Consider the following 19,605-nt stretch of genomic DNA (forward strand, 5'->3'; position numbering starts at 1 on the left):
CTTTGGAGACTTGTCTGTCTAGATCTTCTGCCCATTTTTTTAATGGGGTTGTTTGTTTTTTTGGTATTGAGCAGTAGGAGGTGATTATAAATTTTGGAGATTAATCCCTTGTCAGTCGATTCATTTGCAAAGATCTTCTCCCATTCTGTGGGTTGTCTTTTCATTTTGTTTAGGGTTTCCTTTGCTGTGCAGAAACTTTTAAGTTTAATTAAGTCCCATTTGTTTATTTTTGTTTTTACTGTCATTACTCTAAGAGGTGGATCTGAGAAGATGTTGCTGTGGTTTATGTCAGAAAGTGTTTGGCCTATGATTTCCTCTAAGAGTTTTATAGTATCTGGTCTTATTTTAAATTAAAATAAACTTCCTAGGATAATTTGATCCAAGGTAAGAGTGGCTGGCTCACTTTCCATGATCATAATAACTGTAGTTACTTAGTGAGGAGAGAAAGAATAGAATGATGGACAGTTCTGAGTGGAGACACAGCTCACTCAAAGACCTCACACAGGGGCTGGCATGGAGTAGGTTCCAAGGAAAGGTTTGTCCTGTGTCCCCTCCTCCTTTGCCCCTTTGGCTTTTTTTTGGGGGGGGGGTCTTTTTTTTCTTTTATAGTTGGTTTACAGGGTTATGTTGATTTTCTACAGTACATCAAAATGACCCAGTCATACACACATATATACATTCTTTTTCTAACATTATCCTCCATCATGCTCCATCATAAGTGACTAGATAAAGTTCCCAGTGCTATACAGGAGAATCTCATTGCTTATACATCCCAAATGCAATAGTTTGCATCTATTAACCCCAGATTCCCAATCCATCCCACTCCCTCCCCTGCACCTCCCCTCTTTGGCTTTGGAGGTCTTTATCTGGCCGGTGAGGTCACTGCCCTGAACTCAGGCAGTAGGACGTTTGCCCCACAATGGCCCTGCCTCTGCACTTCTGGAGCCAGTTCTGCACCACGAGTGCATGGAGGTGGGCTGGGAAGGGGTGGGGCAAGTCCCAAGCTAGCATCTCTTTAAGGAGCACAAAATATTTACGCCAAGCTCTTCTGTCATTTGCAGGAAAGCACATTTCCCCCACTAGGGACCTGGAAGAGGTGAGTGCTGAGAATAACCTCATTTAGCCAGGGTTTATTTACCCCATAGATAAAGGGTCATTTTGATATTGCAGTTGGATGCACACCCCCAGTTCTGGCTCAGGAGGACTGCTGTCTAAATTCCAATTCTTACCACATCAGCTGATTGATTTGTGTTAGACTGTTCCACCTCCATGAGATTCTGTGAAATGTGCACATTATTCCCTACCTGTCCGGGTTCCTATAAGGATGGAGTAAATGTGCACAGGCAGAGTGCTTGGCAGAGCATCAGGTAAATGTTAGTTCTATGTGCTCTTCTCCCACACCAGCCTGGAAGTTCTATCAGAAACTTCATTAGGAGTTCCCGTCGTGGCACAGTGGTTAATGAATCTGACTAGGAACCATGAGGTTATGGGTTCGATCCCTGGCCTTGTTCAGTGGGTTAAGATCCAGTGTTGCCATGAGCTGTGATGTCGGTCGAAGAAGAGGCTCGGATCCCCAGTTTGCTGTGGCTCTGGCGTAGGCTGGCCTCTACAGCTCCGATTAGACCCCTAGCCCAGGAACTTCCATATGACGTAGGAGTGGCCCTAGAAAAGGCAAAAAGACAAAACAAAACAAAACAAAAACTTCATTAGCAGATTCCCCCCAAAAGAGGGGAGGCTATTATAATAAAGGCAGACACTGTCTAATGCAAATGTTGCCTCCGAAATGGGATGAATCTTCCAGTTTTTCTTGTCCCTGTGCAAATAATAGATAGCTAATGCTTATGGCATCTTAACTATATTTCTGGCATCTAAAGCAAACATTTTTATGAACATTCTTTTTTAATACGCATGACATTTTTAAGATGCAGGCATTTTTATTATTTTCTCCTGTCTACTTTCTTTGGGCTTGATTTGCTGCCCCTTTTTTGTTTTCCTGAGATGAAAATTAAAATCATCAATTTTCTGCCATTGTTGTCAGCTTGGGAAATTTGTTAATGGGTTATTCTAATTATTTACATTCTTTCAACTGTATGTGTATATACTTGTTCTATAGATACTGAAAGAAGTGTATCAAAGTGTCACTTTGAGGTGAAAAGTCTTTTTCAGTATAAGCATTCTAATGGGTATGAAGTGATATATCGTTATTGTTTTGATTTGTATTTCCTTGTTGACTAATGATGTTGATCATCCTTTCTTGTGCTTTTTGACTGTTTGTATATCTTCAGAAAAAATATCTCTTCAGACACCTTGCCTATTTTTGATTGGATCCTTTGTCTTTTTTCCTAATTGTGTGGTAAGAGGTCTTTACATGTTCCAGATACAAATACATTATTGGGTATATGTTTTGCAAAAATGTATTCTCCTCATATTAGCAGTTTTTTTACTTTCCTGATAGTTATTCTTTGAAGCACAAAACTTTCAATTTGATGAAGTCTAATTTATCCATGTTTTCTTTGGTGCTTATGCTTTTGGTGTCATATCTAAGAAATCATCCCCAAATCAAATATCGAAGATTTATACCTATATTTTTTCTTAGAGTTTTGTACAGATATTCCTTGATTTATGACCATGTTGTGTCCTAATAAATCCATTGTAAGTTGAATGTCATAAATTGAAAATGTGTTTAATGCATCTAATCTACTACATATCATGGCTTAACCTTGACTACATTAGAATTGCTCAGAACACTTACATTAGCTTATAGTTGTACAAAATCATCTAAGGCCAACTCTACTTTGCAATAAAGTATGTCACATAATTTATTGAATACTGTACTGAAAATGAAAACATAAAATTTGAAGGGTACAAAATGTAAATGTGTGGGTTGTTTACCCTTGTGATCTGTGGCTGACTGGGAGCTATGGTTTGCTGCTCCTGCTAATCATCGTGGGATAGTATTGCATCATTTATTATTAGCCCAGGAAGAGATCAAAATTCAAAATTCAAAGTATGTTTCAACTGAATATATATCATTTCTCACTTTTATGAAATCAAAAAATTGCCATCACATGATCATGAGTCAAGGATCATCATTTGTTTTAACTTTTACCTTTAGGTCTTTGATTCATTTTTGAGTTAACCTTTATATATGGCAATGATGTAAGGGTCCAGCTTCATTCTTTTGCCTGTGATTTCCCAGTTGTTCCAGCACCATTTGTTGAAAAGATGATTCTTTCCCCATTTATTTGTCTTGGCACTTATTAAAAACCTATTAACTATAACATGAGTGTTTATTTCCAGATTCCCTATTCTATTTCACTGATCTATATATCTATGCTGTAACATCAGGGTTTATTTCCAAATTCCCTATTCTATTCCACTGACCTATATATCTATTCTTATTACAGTGCCACACTGTCTTGATTACTATTGCTTTGAAATAGTTTTGAAATTGGGAAGTTCTATTTCTTCAGCTTTGTTCTTCCTATTCATAGTTGTTTTAGGTACTTTGAATCTCTTGAATTTTCATATGAATTTTAGGTTCAGTTTGTCATTCTATGCAAAGAATTCAGCTCAAATTTTGATAAGGTCTGCACTAACCTGTAGATCAATTTGGAGAGTACTGCCATCTTAACAATATTGAATCCTTTGATCCATGAACATGGAACATCTTTTCATTTATTTAGGTCTTTTTAAATTGTTTTCAACAATGTTGTAGAATTTTCAGAGTATAGGTTTGAACTTCTTTTGTTGATTATATTCCAAAGTATTTTATTCTTTTCTATGCCATTTGAAATGGTATTGTTTTCTTAATTTCATTTTCAATTTTGCTCATTGTGGTTGTATAGGAATACTGTTGATTTCCATATATTGATTTCGTTATCCTGAAAACTCGCTGAGCTCATTTATTAGTTTTAATTGTCTATTTTTTGTTTTTTTGTCTTTTCAGGGCCGCACCCATGGGATATGGAGGTTCCCAGGCTAGGGGTCAAATCAGAACCTTAGCTGCTGGCCTAGGCCAGAGCCACAGCAACACCAGATCTGAGCCAGCTGTGTCTATGACCTACACCACAGCTCACAGCAACACTGGATCCTTAACCCACTGAGAGAGGCCAGGGATCAAACCTGCGTCCTCATGGTTGCTAGTCAGATTCGTTTCCACTGAGCCACAATGGGAACTCCAGTTCCAATTGTTTTTTAATATATTCCTTAGGATTTTTTAAGTACAAGATTATGTCAAGTTAGTATATAAAATGCATTTTATTTCATTTTCTTACCTAGTTGCCTTGGCTATCATCTTCAGTAAAAAGTTGACTAGAAGTGGTAAGAATAGTCATCCTTGTCTTGCTATTGATTGCAGGGCAAACATAGTCAATCTTTTACAATCTTAGTTTTTTCTTAGATAAATATTTGCCTTTAGTAATAATCCCACAAAATGTAGATCTACTCCCTTGATTATCTTTAAAATCTGTTAAAGAGAAAATCATTCTAAAGTCTTACTTAAATTTTCTATGGGGTAAATATGAGTTACAATATTCTCCTTGATTTTATATATTAATTAAGAAATATAGGTTGGATTCTAATTGGTGATTTTTAAAAATACAATTAAGATAATAATAACAAAATTGCCTTGTGTGTACCAGGTACTTCCAAATATTTTGTATGTATTAAGTATTTTCTAATATTTTATTAATATGTACTAAAATATGCACTAAATGTGTACTAAATATTCTCAAAGTATTTGTATGTACCAGGTACTTCTAAGTATCTTCAATTCTCGGGAATAATGTAGGTACTACCCCAATTTCAAAAATGCAGAAACTGAAGCATATGCAAAGAAAATAATTTACACAAGAAACTTAGCTAATAAAAAGTAGAAGGAGGATTTGAGCCCACATCGTCTGATTTTAGGGATTATACTTTTGACTAATAAATGGGAATAGGCAAGTAAATTACTTAGCAGTCTGTTAGGTAGTAAATGCTCAACTGTTGGAGATGTTAACGATTATTATTATTCTAAGGAAGCTTAAGATTATTTTATTTTCTTAAGGAACATGTCTCTATGATTTGCAATGCTGCATCAATCCAGGCCCATGAATTATTAAAATGTTCCTCAGTAGCATTCAAAAACAGGAAAACTTAAATAGAGAGGTTTATAAAGAGCTAGAAATATATAAAAAATAACTCGTGTTTTATTAGTTTAGCAAATGTTTATTGCATTGCCACTATATGCAGATGATTGGAGTAGTGTCTGGATTGAAGAGGTAGATAAAATTAATACGGTATGGATCTTCCCCTTGTCAGAGTTTATAACCCAGCAATGATCACAGATGAGCACATAACAACATAAGGGAGTGCATGAAAGAAGGGAAATGCTCAGTGTGGTTTGCCTATGGAATTAGCAAGATTTGATGCTGCAAATGAGAACTGTGGCGATGTAGTATTTAGGGAATTAGTGTCATGCAGTAGTGAAGGAGTTGGAGTCAGGCATGCCCAGGTTCAAATCCTAGCATTTTCACTAAGTAGCTGGGCTACTGAGCAAATGCTATGCTCTTCTAAACGTTTTCTTTTTAATTTATTTTTCATTTCATAAAGTTTTATTGCAATATATTTGATTTACAATGTTGGGATAATTACTGCTGTACAACAAAGTGACTCAGTTATACATATACACACATCCATTCTCTTTCAGATTCTTTTCGCATATAGGTTATCACAGAATTTTGGGTAGAGTTCCCTGTGCTATACAGCAGGTCCCCATTGAAAGACTTCAGCCATACAGAAAATACATGAAAGAGTAACACACTGGGCACTCACACACCCTTTAATTTTTTTTTCTTGGCCAACTATTAATATTGGCCATACTTATATTTTATATGGATAGCTATGGAGAGAGAAATGAGCAGATGGATGGATACATGTTTTTGTTGCTGCTGCTGAACTTTTTCTTTTTTTAATGGCCACATGGTTCCTAGTTGGCTTCATTAGCCACTGAGCCACAGCGGGAACTCCTGTGGTGGTCTTTTAAAGGTAGAGTTTCCGGTGAAAAACTTTGATGACACTTTGCGATTTGGCAAATGAATGTGAAAGGGGGAAGTGAAATATTTAAAAGCATCATCAGTGTTTATTGCCAGGTACTTGCTATATAAAGGCCAGTCCATTACATACAATCAAGTAAAGTAAGCACTAATAATTCTTTACAATTAAATTGCTGTCTTTATTTTCTGATGAGTTTGAAAAGCACATGAATTATATTATTATGAAGACAATGAATCCTAGGACTTTTCAGCCTTTGTTTTCTAAGACTACTCTCCTCGGGACCAGATTTCCAATGAAAAAATTGATAAACAGTTTTAAAATACTTAAATTGAAAAATTTTATTAGCCATAAATTCCATGATAAATTTACCAGCTTCTTAAAAACAATAACAACAAAACTTCATTAAAAAGGGATATGCCCGTTGACGAATTACTTCAGGGGATCCTCTAGTGTAAAAGCTGAGTATGTATAAACACAATGGATTTCTACAATGCTTTCCACACACTTTTTAAATATTGGTTGACTAAATGAATAACAACATAAAAGCAGCATTAAGAGGGCTATAGATGCAAGTTTATTACAAACATGCAAATTTAAAACCAGGATTTGGCAGACAGAGAGTGCGGCCACCTCCCATAGGAAGTCCCAAAGACCTGCATCACACACAGGCCGGAAAATAACAGACAATTATAAATGTTTGCTAAACTGAATCAGGAATATAAGGTCTGTGTGGGAAATATTTTGTTTTCAATGTCTGTGCTAGGAAACTGCCTTCTAGGTGAAATTGTCCTATAATAAGCTGCTCAGGCACTTACCAACGAAAATTTATGGAGTCAAATTAGTTTGCCCTCTACAGAACTTCATCCTGCAGAGACCAGAGCCAGAGGCGTTCTATAGCCAGAGCTGGTGTCGGCTGCCTTGATGATTCATGGGGCAGTTCTGCTGAGATCTCAGCATGTGGACAGACTGGGCACAAGTCCCGGATCTGGTTAAAATGTAAGGTCTGGTTCTGTAGGTCTGGGTGGGGCCCGAGATGGTACATTTCTAACAAGCACCCATCTGGTGCTGAAATGGAGTACAAAGGCCACCCTAAGGGCAGTAAAGTCACAAAGGAAGAGGATAATTTCCTAGTAGCTGTGCAGAATAAGCAGGTAGGGGTTGATGGACGGCAATGAAGCTGGAATCTGATGGCTGGTTACATGACCCCAGAAGAATCATTTAACTGCTTTGTATCCAATTATCTCATTGGGAAAATGAGTATCATGATAATAGGCCAGTAAGGCTCACCTTATGGGATCTTTGTGAAAATTGATGGGTTAACTTACCATAAACCTGTAGGGGTGCACTCCACGCATGCCCTGTGCTCAGTAAATGCTTGCTGACTGAAATGTAAGCACAGATCACTGCTTCTGACTGCCACCCCCCACCCCCACATGTGGAGGACAGTGTGGAATGCCACACAGGTGCACAGCCAGCAATGCCTAGCTCAGACAGTGGTAACAAATCCTTGTAAAGACATTACTACCTGGATGGTGACTCCCTGGGACACCAACAGGAGAGCATGTTCACCAGGAAAATAGTAACTTTGAGATCTTGGGTAACTTTCAGATTCCTCTGAGCCAACAGTGGGAGACAGAACCAGCTCCTTCCAATAAAAAAAATATGGCATTATGGGAATTGATCTTTCACATCCTTCAACATAAATTGGGTATAAAACCATTTGCCCTTGATCCATGGTCATGCCTGTCCCAGGCAGATGACTTAGTTGCCCTGGGGCATAGCCTGCAATAATGTGATTAGTAATTTAGAGGCCCAAGTCATCCTCCAGATCCCTGTGACACTTACTCCAAGCCACTGTTATTGTCCTGGATGATGTTCTGTTGAGGATCAAGCAAAGGTATGGTGAACAACTTGTAAAGTACTGAATAAAATCCCAAAGCAGCAAAGCAGGAATGCAGATAGAAAACCCAAGAATTACGTACTGCTCCTCTTTAACTCTTAAAAGTTTCTTCTTATGAGGATTCAAAGGCATAGAATCTATCAGCACCTTGAGAAAGCTTGCTTTAGTCAACTTTCAGTGAAAAATTTTTTTTATTTTTTTATTATTATTTTTTTTTTTTTTAGGGTCATATCCATGGCACGTGAAAATTTCCAGGCTAGGGGTCAAATTGGAGCTACAGCTGCTGACTAACACCACAGCCACAGCAGCGTGGGATCCAAGTTGTGTCTTTGACCTATACCACAGCTCACAGCAAGGCCGGATCCTTAACCCATTGAGTGGGGCCAGGGATGAAACCCATGTCCCCATGGATACTAGTTGGGTTCGTTTCCACTGAGCCACAAAGGGAACTCCCTTCAGTGAAAATCTTGACTAAATGCTTTAATCTTTGCTAAAAGAAATTAGATATTGAAATCTAATCAATGTATCTAAAAGGTGTTCTTTGTTCCCTTCTCATAATCTATAGATCCCGAGAGGACAAAAGATGCTATCAACTTACTGAAGGATTCCATGAAATATGGTCTAGAGTTGGCTGATGATATTCAACTGTGCTTCTTTATTGACTGGGAAAGTAATTGTTTCTTTTTGATTGCATACAATATTTTAAAAATTCATTGTCAAATTTATAATTTAATATTGCACAAATTTTCATGGAATGGCTTTGATTTGTAAGCTCATAACTGACATCTAATCTCCATGACTTTATCTTTTGATAAAAATTACAAACCTAGTTTTCTTATGCACATATTTGCTGCCCCAGGATAGATAGAGTTCAGGCCAAAGGTAATCCATTATATTGAGGTATTGTCCATATAATGTATTTCTTATCACCTTGGGAGAAAAATATTTCATGAACAGTATAAGATTGTTTGCAACTTTTGTTCATCTTTCTTTAGGCTTTGCTTAGGAACTGGTTATGTCACAATTCAAATGGCTCCAACGTTGCAGGTGAGGGAAACGTCATGTCCTGGGACCTACAGGAGTCCTTAGGATGGACAGCCAAGTGAGGGTTCTTAGCTTCAAGCAGGAAAAAATTCAAGAGTGAGCCAGCGAAAAGAGAAAGCAGGCTTGTTCAGAGATATACACATTCCATAAGCAGAGTGCATCTGATTTAGAATGAGAGTGGCCCCAGGGGGTTGTAGGTTTTTATGGGTTGAGTAATTTCATAAGCTTACAAGTGGGAGGAATATTCTTGCTATTTTAGGGAAGGGTGGGGATTTCCCAAGACTTGAGCCACTCACTACTCACTTTCTGGACCTTTATTGCCCTCCTCAGAACTGCCATGGCATAAGGGGGAGTGATTATAATGAAGGCATGATAAGTTAAACATCAACGACCAGACTATTCTCAGAGCCACCTTGGTTCCGGCTCTTGGTTCCAGCATTTGTTGCCGCCCAACAAATGTTGCTGTGCCCCTTCTTCCCTGACTTACATTTGTGTCCTGCCCCTTTCCCCTCTAGCTCACAATTACAGATAATATTATGGAATCTGTGTCTTGACGCCCCTGACAAGATCAAGGACAGTTGTGATGACAACCTCTACTTTAGAGAGAATATTTCTAACGGCATAAAACACAAATGTGGTTTGCCCTTTCCCTTTTTTTTATTTTTATCTAAACGACTTGACACTATTTTTCATTGTCCTGGATACATTCCCCTTGCTATTGAAATTTAAAATATAAACTGCATTCATTGCCATCTATAATTACATAGTTTTGCTAATGCCTAAACATGTCCGAAACAGATGACAGATCCTCTTTTTTTTTTTAACCAGATAGAATATCCTTAAAATTATTCTCAACATTTTGACAGAAACCAAAAGCATTCACCTGGCTTATATCACAGTGGTTCTATCCTACAGATCAGTTACCTAAGGCTGCAATTGGTGGTAGTTTAATCTTGGAAGATTGACCAGAATACCTTTGAATAATAGAATATCTTTGGATAATCTTGGCAACATATCTTTGGATATGCAGGATATTTTCTGTTGCATATGTGATTTTAAAGCATGAAGCAGTTGTTGTTTTTAACATTTAAACTGAAATAATGTTGGCCATGCTCTATGTACACATTGTCAGGCATCCTCCATCCCATTTGTTCATGTGTTGAAGCAGACAGAGAACTTGTTTCTTAAGAAAATACTGGCTCTGAGAATTCATGTACTCAAAACCCACCTAACACTTGCTCTTTCATTTTCAAGAGAGGATCCTCACTTTGACTGATTAGCTGGCTCTACCTGGCCAGCTAATGTTCTTCAACTTGGAACTGAGCATATTTGCACTGCAAATTCTCACTGGGAACTGTAACCTTGGAACTCCCTTCTCACAAATTCTTATTAAAGCTCAGTTCTGAAAAATGTTGATGACAAGGTCCACCTACTGGTCTTCTCCTATTATTTAAACGGACTGTTATTTTAGGGGTTTTGCAGTTTCCTATGCTCTTTTCTTCTCCCAGGTATCCCTGCTTCCTTCCTCATCTCAATCGTGTCTCTATTCAAATATTATCCTATTAGAAAGGCCTTTCATGAGAACTCTTTCCTTCCAGTGTAGCAATGCCCACCTCTACCTCACGTTCTCTATCAACTCTCCCTGGTTTAGATTTTTTTTCACAGCATTCATTTCATGACATAGCATTTATCTTTTTGCTCATGTATTCGTTACCTGAATTCTCTCAAAAGAATATTATTCACTGCTATTTGCCTAGTGCTGGCACATAATAGGTGCTCAGTATAATTTATGGAATGCTTGAATGAGTATAAACTAAAGAATATATAGAGAGTTCCTATTGTGGCTTAGTGGTAACAAACCCAACAAGTACCCATAAGGATGCCGGTTCAATCCCTGGCTTTACTCAGTGGGTTATGGATCCCATATTGCTGTGAGCTGTGGTGTGGGTCGCAGCTGTGGCTCAGAACCCGTTGCTGTGGCTGTGGGTAGGCCTGTAGCTGCAGCTCCAATTCAACACCTAGCCTGGGAACTCCCATATGCCACAGGTGTGGGCCTAAAAAGAAAAAAAAAAAATATATATATATATGTATGTGTGTATATATGCATATACACACATGCATATATACATATATATATAATCCATATCTTGCTGTAGATATTACAAATTTTACTCTTTTATCAATATTCAGATCATCAGAGATCTGCATGGAGGGCACACTGAGACCCTTTTTGAAGCAGACCAGATATTTTGCCAAAGAGTGTCCAAAGATATTCTATTAAGGTATTCTAGTCAAGCTTCCGAGATTAACTGACCACAAGTGTGCTTTTAGCAGGTTTTGCCCCAGCATAATATTCTTGCCCTACACTAAGGGACAGCATAATAAATCATCCATATGAAATTATTCTTTATGAGTTTGAACATGGAATTAAAGTTGTCACCTATGTGTTCCCATTGTGGCTCAGTGGGTTAAGGACTTGACTAATATCCATGAGGATGCGGGTTCAATCCCTGGCCTTACTCAGTGGGTTAAGGATCCAACATTTCCATAAGCTGCAATATAGGTCACAGATATGGCTCTGCTCCAGAATTGCTGGGGCTGTGGTATAGGCCAGCAGCAGCAGCTCCAATTCAACCCCTAGCCCGGAAACTTCCATATGCCACAGGTGTGGTCTTAAAAAAATAAATAAATAAAATAAAAAAGCCATCACCTCCTATATATTATCAAGTGACTATGCAAACAAGGGCAAAAGTCCTCTCCTGAATTACATATTTGTTTTTAATTGATGGATAATACCTGTGCTAGTTAAATCTATGTTCTTGATGAACAGCCATTCAGTCTTGTATACTATGCTTCTCTGCCAACTAGTCTTCCTCTTACTCGTGGATTTATTATTTTCCCTCAGTAATTTATTTTATATGATTTTTGTATATATTTTTACATGCTTCCTCAATTATTTTGTGGCAAAAGAAAGTAAAAAATAAACACTTAAAACATTAAACAAATAATTCCTAGTTTATTTGTTCTCTCTGAGTTCAACCAAGATTGAAAATAAACATGTAATTGTTCCGCTCAAGTGAAAATCGCTCTTAAGATGACTATCTCTCGCCTAATGCAAATAAACACACACTCACTATTTTGGGGAAGTACTTTAGAGAAATGAATGTGATTTAGATTTAATCACAGAGTTCCATCTTCCCGAAATATCATCTTCCCAAGTTTCTCTCTTTAAATCCCATCCATTCTCCAAGATCCAATTCAACTTCCACATTCACCCAAGAATATGCTTACACCTCTCTATCTTTCCCTAGTGTTTCTCTAACACTTACTGTATACTTATCAACAAGCAAACCAGTCATCTATTTTTATTTCCTGATTAGTATCTTGAACAACAATTTAAACTTTGTGTTGATTTTTAGGTTTTCTGGCTCATATCTTGAATGAATGTCTATTCCTGTAAGAAAATTGTTAAGCCTTTTGGCATTCCCACTTCTCCCACAAGAGCTTAGTGCTGTTCATTGTATAAACCAAGCACTTATTACAGTATCTATTGAGTTCATTTACTTTGGGCTTCATTTACCCTGCTGTGTTGTATACAAAGCATTTGACTGTGAACCAGGAATCCTGGATTCTGGACCTCACTCCAAAGTTACCAGTTGCCCCAGCTTTGCCAGGGGCTGGACCTCCCTGGGTCTCAGTTTCCAAATCTAAAGGCTAAAAATGTATTCTAAATGATCTGTTTTCTTTAGATCTAAATGATCTATCTATCTATCTATCTATAGATAGATAGATAGATAGTCTTTTTGCCATTTCTAGGGCCGCTTCTGAGGCATATGAAGGTTCCCAGGCTAGGGGTCCAATCACAGCTGAAGCCGCCGACCTACACCAGAGCCACAGCAACACCAGATCCGAGCGGCGTCTGCAACCTACACCACAGCTCACGGCATCGCCGAATCCTTAACCCACTGAGCAAGGCCAGAGATCAAACCTGCAACCTCATGGTTCCTAGTCAGATTTGTTAACCACTGAGCCACGATGGGAACTCCTAAAAATATTCTAAATGATCTTTGGATTTTCCTCCAATATTTCATGAGTGTCTGGTGCTATTGCCTTTGATATCAACAAAGAAACAAATATTGTAATAACTTAAATCTCCATTGTAATCCCAGTACAAATATGTTAATATATTAAAATAGACTTTATGTTCTAACTTTAACACTCTGAAGTTCTAATGAACACTCAGCCTTGGAAAGATTATAGGTTCTAAATTGATCATCTCCAAATCATGAAAAGTTAACTATTTTGAAATAGCTTGAATGGTTTGGTGCACTCAAATTAATTTTAGTCTCTTTCTGTGGATCTTTGTGTTCATTCTTACTTTGGCAAATTTTATAGGAGATGGAAGTTAAAATATATTTTATAAATGTGTGTACATTATATATATATATATATATATATATATATATATTTGTGTATTTAATCTGAGGAAACTTCAAGGGAAATTGATTTGAAGTTATTGCACTTCACATCTTTGAGATTGTGATCTGTTTTAAAGGAAAATAAAGTAGCAGTTCCCACCGTGGCTCAGCAGGTTAAGAACCGGACATAGTGAGGATGCAGGTTTGATCACTGGCCTTCTTCAGTGGGTTAAGGGTCCAGTATTACCGCAAGCTGTGGCAGAGATCACAGATGTGGCTCAGATCCTGCATTGCCATGCCTGTGGCGTAGGTTGGCAGCACACCTCTGATTCGACTCCTAGCCTAGGAACTTCCATATGCCACAGGTGCAGCTTTTAAAAAGAAAAAAAAAAGAAAAAGAAGAAGAAAAGAAAACAAAGTATAAGACCATAATCTTGTCCTATATCCAAAGGTCCTGTCTATTGCCAGTCTTTCTTACATTAAAAGTGATTCTTAAGTGCTATGAGACCTGAGAGTGAAAGTTGAAGAAGTTTCCTTCCTCAGATTTTTGTGTAATTGATTTTAGCATCAAAGAGACAGAGTAGCTGGTGGGCATTACCTAAAATTGTCCACTCTCTGACTTTCGTGATCTCATTATCATATTTTGAATGTTATAATGACAAGACTATGATCCTACACTCATGCAGAGCACAAGGAATCTGTTAACCAAAAACCCACTCAACTCAACATTTTTGAGCAGCAAATTCCTTTTGTGATGATATCATTTTATTATCCCAGCATTTTAGGCAACCACACTGCATGAAATAATTGTCGACAAACATTTGTCAAATGGTCACAACCTGAGAAACCCTCTGTCAAACCATCTGTCACTTTTCTGTGACATCATCTCTCCACATTGCAGGGCCCATATTTCCTATATATGAACATATCCAGTTATGGGGAAGAAAGGATTATACATGCAGCAGAACACATTAGTGATTATCTCCCTTTCTCAACCCAATGTCCCACAAAAATGCAGGAATTCCCATATACAATACACATCCCAAAGGGAATTATCCAGCATCTGCCTGAAAACTTTTAGAAGGAGGTATCTCACTCTTACACAAGAAGACACCTTTTATTTGGGGGACAATAGAATGGTTAGAAAGGTTTTCCCTGCACTGAGTTGCAATTAGCCTCTCTGTACTGCACTGATGGGCCCTCTCTTTCCACCAGAGAGCCATGACCATGGCTCCCATATTCTTTCCCTAATCATGTCAGTTCTAAACCAAACACCCCATTTTTTCTACAAGTCCTCATTTGCCAGGTTTTTCATACTTACCTTTCTGATAACAATTCTTTGCCTGGTCTTCAGATCATCTATGAACCTCATTAAAACCCAGAATCAGAAACAGTTTTTTAAATTGTAGATCATTAAGTTCAGGATGCGGAAAGAATATTTACTTGCCTTCTACTAGATTGATCCCATGTATCTATAGCCTACGCTAAAGTAAAATATATATTTTTACATTCACATGACCTTGTGGCTCAGATTGAAGATGCAGTCAACATAAAGCTCTGTTCTAACGGTTGTTTTTAAAATGCGAATGTCTATTATGTCTCACTCATGATGATACAAACCCGAAATGATCCATATATGTCTGTACTTAGTTTCACCTTCTTGAAATTAGCCTGAAATTTTTGTTTTCCTGGAACTTCTTTTTTATAAAAGTATAGTTCAGTTACATTAGTAACTATATATTTTATAAAAGTATAGTTATATTAGTCTCAGGTATACAATAGTGATTTTATATTTTTATAGATTATGTACCGTATAAAGTTATCATAAAATACTGACTATATTCCCTGTGCTGTACATTACTTCTTTTAATATTTATTTTATACCTAGTAGTATATAAATATTTACTTCACTATCTTGCCCATCTCACCATGCCTGTCCCTTCTAAACCCCTGGTTTTTCCTTGGTATCTGAGTCTGTTTCTGTTTAGGTATATGTGTTCATTTGTTTACTTTTTAAGATTCCTTATACATATAAGTGAAAATAGGTAGTATTTGTCTTTCTCTATCTGACTTCATTCGCAAAGCATAATACCCTCCAGGTTCATCAATGTAGTTACAAAAGGAAAAACTTTAATTTTTATGGTAAGTAAAAGAATATAGGGAAGGAAATATATCAACCAGTTAAATAAGCTAGTATAAAGGTTAAAAGATAAAAATTGTATAATCACTTATAACTAGAATAAACAGTTAAGAAAGACATGAAGTTTTAAAATATGACATCAAAAACATTGAATGAGGGAGGAGAGTAAAAATGTATATCTTTTAGAACATGTCTGAACCTAAATGACTGTAAATTTAAAATAAGTAATAGTTTAAAATAAGTTATAGATCAATATATATGAACTTCATAGTAACAACACACACACACACACATAAGCAATATATACACACACAAAAAAGAGAAAGGAACCCAAACATAACACTAAAGAAAATAATCAAATCACAAGGGAAGAGACTAAAAGAATGATAACCTTGCTGGATAGGTTTTAGGAGTTTGGGGTTTTTTTTTCTTTTCTTTTCTTTTCAGCACTTTGAATATATTGTGCTACTCCCTTCTGACCTGCAAAGTTTTTGCTGAAAAATCAGCTGATAGTCTTAAGGGCGTTCCTTTGTATATGACTCCTTGTTTTTCTTTTGGTGACTTTAAAATCCCATCTTTATCTTTAACTCTTGCCAGTTTATTTATGATGTGTATTGATGTGTGTCTCTTTGAATTCAATTTCTTTGGGACTCTCTGTGCTTCCTGGACCCAGATATCTGTTTTTTTCATAAGGTCTGGGAAGTTTTCAGCCACAATTTCATTGAATACATTTTCTGCCCCTTTCTCTCTCATTCTGCACATAATAGTATGCTTGATAATATCACGGAGGTCCCTTAAATGATCCTCATTATTGTAATTTTTTTTTTCTGTTCTGAATGGGTAATTTCCACTACATTATCTTATAGGTCACTTATGTATTCTTCTGTATCACCTAATCTGCTGTTAATTCCTTCTTGTGTATTTTTTATTGCAGTTATTGTATTCTTCATCTCTGATTATTATTTTTTCATATTTTCTAAGTGTTTGCTGAAGTTCTCACTGTGTTCCTCTATTTTTTTTCCAGGTTCAGTTTTTTTTTTTATTGTTATTGATTTGAACGCATTATGAAGTAAATTATTTACCTCCTTTTCATTAGAAATTTTTCCTGGAGTTTTACTATGTTCTTTAATTTGTAGCATATTCCTCTATTTTTTAATTTTGTCTGTCTCTGTGAAATTAGGCTAAACAGTGACCTGTCTCAGTCTTGAAGGCATGTTATTATGTGGGATCATCCTAATACAGTGCCTAGTAGCTTTGGTTGGACACCTGGACATGAAGTGAGCACAGGCCACAACTTCTCCCAAGGTGCACTGGCCATTACCACCTTGGTGGGAGATATGAAAATAGTTATGGGGCTAGATACAGAGGCAAGTGTGAGCTGGTATTCTTCCATGCACTATGATAATCACTGCCCTCTGGGCAGGCAGGTTTGGGGCCCAAAAGGCTCTAGCAAGAGCCCTGAGGTATTTGGGATCATCCCAGGAGTCATGGCAGTTTCTGACTTGGTTAGAGGTGGGATCACAGCCTCAGGGGCTGGAGGAGCACTGCTCATCTTGTTCCACTTTTACCTGGTGTATGCATGTATAGATATGATTGCAACAGTGATCTCCATCTTAGCAGAGAGCGGTGCAGGAGCTCAGCATGGACTTAGGGTGGTCTTAGAAGGCCAACCACAGCACCAGGCAGTTGTCAATCTGTTGCCTTTGTGCTGGGACTGGGAACAAGGAAGTCTGTGTATGCACACTTTAAGAGCAGAGTCTTTGTTTCTTACAACTCTCTAGTAAACACCATTGGATTTAAACCATATAAAGGGGTTCATCTTCACTGTACCAGACTCCAAGCCTGCCTAATATGGGGTTTGAAGTCTTTTCTCCTTAGAGAGGATACCCAAGACTGTGATATTCCTCTTTTCTTCTAGTCCACCACTAGGGGTGTGGGTCCCAATTAGATCATTCCTCCTTCTGTACTACCAAATTCCCTGTGGTTTTTCTCTTTACAGCCTTGGTTGTAGAAGAGCCATTCTGTTAGTCTTCAGGTCATTTTCAGTGAGACTTGCTCTCTATGCAGTTGTAGTTTTTATGTGTTTGTTGGAGGAGATGAGTTTAGGGTCTTCCTACACCACAATTTTGATCCCACTCATTTGGAATTTCTTGATTTTTTTCTGCTGCATGTTGCCTTAATAAATTTTTCCAGCTATTTGAATTGTAAAAATTAATAAGAAGGACATTTATATTTATTTAAAGCATTGATATTATGTTAAGCAATGAAGAACTAGATTAAACCTTGTGGCATGTCTATGGGAACTTTTCTTCAATGTTCAACCTCTATCTCAATTAAGATTCTTGGATGCAGTTATTCCATTAGCTATGAATTTACCTACTTTATTACCCTGCTCACAGTTCTTAGTCTCATCTATAAAATATGATATTCTTTGTCAGATATTTTTCTGAAAGTATTCCCCTGACCAAGGCTAATGAAATCTATCAAAAAATATGGTTACTTCTGTCAATTATTCTTCAGTAAAGCAGTAAAAAATATATTATTCATTTGGCTTGACATTCTTATTGTTTTAGTGATCATATTTCTTAACCTTATTTAAAAAAGCATATGGGTGTCTTAATTCTTTCTAATATTTTGCTGTGATTGATATTATGTTCACTAATCTGTTATTTCTGGAACACGGCTTTCCAATTTTTAAAATTTTGAAAAATATTAATTCTAAGTTTTCTAAGGCCTTTTCTATCAACTAGTTTTTTTAAATGATTATACTATCCCCAAACAATATCTTACATAATAGCTGAATATCTTCAAATACTTTCTCCCATTTTTCCTTACTAATATATTCATAAATTTCCTTGGAATAAGAATCTACAAGACCTAGTGGTCATCAAATTGATAAGTTTGAACAAGAGGCGTCAAAGAGATGGATGGGTACAGATCATGGAGTTCAGCCCAGAAAAGCTTACTTGACTAAAGAAGAGAATTTGAAATGGAGAAATGTTCAAAATGAGTTACGTAGTTGAAGAAAGATTGCATAATGGAGTAGTAAGACACATACTGGAGTCCAAATTTGAATTAGTGGACAGCAAAAAAGGTATGTTTTAATGAGATAATTTTGCAGCAATATGTGAGAAAGAAGATCCTTGTGGAAATATTTAGAATATGAAGGATCTGTTAAATATATTCTGCTGAGAGTGGCTAAAAGCTGGATTTGGACAGAAAGTATTATAATGGATTGAATCCATCATGGAAGATTTGGTTGCACTTGGGTACAGTTTGAATGTGAGGAAAGAAGGAATAAGAAATGGAAAATTAAAGACCCCAAGACAAAGCACCTAGAGGACTGAGAAGAAGCACAGCTACTAATGTCACTGATGGGGAGACCGAGGAGAGGCAAGCTTGTAGGAAGGAATGAAATAAAATCAGACCAGTTTTTCATTTATACAAGTAATATAAAAACATAGTGAAATATTTGAAAAAAGCAAAATAAGTAAATAACCTTCTCACCAACTGTAATATTTGTACATGAAATTTATTATTTTAGCTCTTTCCTATGGAATATATGCATGTGTAGCATCATTCACATCATTCTATCATGTGAATCAAATTTTACACGGTGAGTTCTTCCTCCATTCATGGGGAAATATAACTAGCTAGCTGGTTGGTCAGGGTTCTCCAGAGAAACTTATAGGATATACATTGTGATACAGATTTATTACGTTATTGGCTCGTATTATTGTGGAGGCTGAGAAGACTCACAATCTGTCCTCTGCAAGCTAGAGACTCAAAGAAGTCTGTGGTACAGTTGGAAGGACTGAGAACCAAAGAGTTGATGATATAAATTCCAGTCCATGTCTGAAGGGCTGAGAACTAGAGGCACTGAAGGCAGGAGGAGATGGACATGGCTCAAGGAGTAAAGGAAAAAGAGAGCAAATCCAGCCTTCCTTGGCCTTTTTGTTCTGTTCAGGCCCTCAATGGATCAGATGATACAAACCCACTTTGGGGCAACCATCTGCTTTACTCAGTCCCCCAGTTCAAATGCTAATCTTTTCTAGAAACAACCT

Source organism: Sus scrofa, chromosome 5 (assembly GCF_054392235.1).
Source record: "Sus scrofa isolate SSC_HxYL_T2T_F1_AM1 chromosome 5, Sscrofa_HxYL_maternal_Yorkshire_Landrace_v2.0, whole genome shotgun sequence".
In the NCBI taxonomy this organism is placed as follows: Eukaryota; Metazoa; Chordata; class Mammalia; order Artiodactyla; family Suidae; genus Sus; species Sus scrofa.